The 2,246-nt window shown below is 42.8% G+C and overlaps 1 long non-coding RNA gene across 1 annotated transcript; it reads right to left on the bottom strand.

The window, feature by feature from the left end:
- Positions 1-269: 269 nt before the first annotated feature.
- Positions 270-1,277, bottom strand: LOC138266577 (uncharacterized). The gene is made up of 3 exons (XR_011199552.1): positions 1,224-1,277; positions 563-625; positions 270-385 (listed from the first exon to the last, which is right to left on the bottom strand). It is a non-coding gene; the product is annotated as an uncharacterized lncRNA (long non-coding RNA).
- Positions 1,278-2,246: the final 969 nt, after the last annotated feature.

A 2,246-nucleotide genomic window follows, 5' to 3' on the forward strand; every position in this document is an offset into this window, starting at 1 on the left:
AAAGTGTACAGAAAGAGAATAATAAAATTGGCTCAGATCCCTCACCTAATAGTTTATTATTTGCTGTTGGGAAGTGGTCAAGATTAAAAAGAAATCAAGGGAGTGAAACTAGAGGCAATGCTTGAACACTCACACAAGATCAATCAAAGTAATTAAGGAGGACGGAGAAGGTCTGACTCTCCTTAATATGTGGTCGACATGTTTCGCGTCGTTATTGGTCCAACAGGATCCCGTGACGCTTCTTCAGGACCTAATTAATCATAGATTTTCTCCACAAGAAAAAAACAAAATACTTATACTTCTGTTGACTAACGCTCACAGTCAGAACGTCATCAGTCGCTTGACAGGACTAAAACGGTCTGGGTTTCCTTTCCTATCAGTCGCCCTAAGTATGGGAAACAAAAAAAGGCGCTAGAATTAGCTCAGTATATCATCGCTTCACCAATATTCAAGGGCGACGAGTGTAGGTTAATGAGGAAAAAGGGGAGTGACAAACTAGTGCAACACTCAGTGATCAAGTGATTGTAGGCACACCATGCTGGTAACATATAAAGTGGCTTACCATCTCAATTAGAGAATAGGCTTCATGGGATATCGCTGGCCCATCACCCGGTACACAGTAAATCTGGTGGTAAGAGAACATATGCCAAAAAAGGGGGGGCATCGTATTGGGGTAATACAGTCATCATACAAGTCCAAGGCACAAATGGCTGAGGATGGGCCGATCAAATTTGAGGAAATGAGGGATTTACAGTAAAAGTGGAATTCAAAAAATTGTATTTATATATGACTCACTTCAAATCTTATACATATACATCATAGAAGCAACAAGAGAGAAAACAATCATCAATTCTGTAGAAATGTTCATAAGTATCCCTAATATCACATATAGGGTAGGGCATGTAGCCAGTTTTATCCAGTGAAGAAATACTTCATTATAAAACAACATAAGAGACGTTCCTAAAGGTCAAAGGAAGGGTGGCACATGAGGGGGATAAAGATGGGAGGGTATATCGTGACCCAGAAGTAATCATACCCTTATGTAACACACCGTAGTCAGTTAAAGAAGAAACAAAGAATTGGGCTGAAGGAGTACAGTCTGTTAATCCACGGCCGTATCATTAAATGCAGGACACGAGATGCCCCGACCTGAATGCATCGTAGCGTTCAAAAAAGTGCCGTGGTAAAGTTTCTATAAAGGAAGTGGGGAGATGGACACTTACTTGCGAGGTCACCGGTTTATGCAGCAGCACCTACCCGGGGGTCGCATTCCCAAACGTATGCGGAAACGGAAGGCTGTCGGCATAAATAGTATGCGCGCAGAGCGCGCGTCCATCAATTAGATGATCAGTTGCCCAGTAACGTCCTCGTCAGTGACGAGCCTCTAAGGAAATCAAAAAGGGACTCAAAAAACAGGACGCGATGGGAGCACTCTGTATATGGCGGCCATCTTAAAGTGGTATGTGGATTATAGAGAAGCCGGAAATAGCTCAGTTCCAACTGTCAGGAGATTCCAAAATCCTATTGTAGATAAATTTAATCTTACTAATGTCATTTGTCCAGAAAGGTTAGTTCTAATCTCTTCTAGTGGGAGTAAAAAGAGGATGACCAACAAACAGGAACTTCTGAGAGTGGTTGTAAGAAGGGCAAAAAAATTGAATAAAAAACCAAGCTGCTACCTATTTGGAGAGGTGGAACCAGGGGATGTCATCGTTTAGTCCCTGTTGGTGAGTATGGAGTCTATATACCCAGCGTTGTTCAAGCTCAAATAACGGGCGGGTGCCTGGTGAGTCGCAAGTCTGTAATACCACCCATCGCATGTCGTCTGGTGTGTGGTTAAGTTCAATAAAATGTATACTAAGTTTGGTAGTAATACGTCCACACCGGATGTTGCTACGGTGTTCATTTATCCTAATCTTTACAGGTCGTGTGGTCATCCCCACGTATCTAAGATTACAGGGACATGTGATAAGGTAAACACAATTGCGGGTGTTACAGTTAGTATGTCTCATCAGATGCCATGTTAAAAATGGCTCTAGCTGTAAGATGTCTGTGTGTTTGGTGAGTGAGCAGACATTGCAATTCCCACATGGAAAGTGACCTTTAACTGGGGGGAGATCCCATAGAGATTTCTGTCTGTTTGGGGTGTTGGTGGGTCTGGGTCGGGTGTGTACCAGCATGTCTTTTATGTTTGCGGTCCTCTTAAACGCAAACACAGGCTTGGGGATATTTTCACCACCACTGCA

The sequence above is a fragment of the Pleurodeles waltl genome, chromosome 11 (genome assembly GCF_031143425.1).
Source record: "Pleurodeles waltl isolate 20211129_DDA chromosome 11, aPleWal1.hap1.20221129, whole genome shotgun sequence".
Classification (NCBI taxonomy): domain Eukaryota; kingdom Metazoa; phylum Chordata; class Amphibia; order Caudata; family Salamandridae; genus Pleurodeles; species Pleurodeles waltl.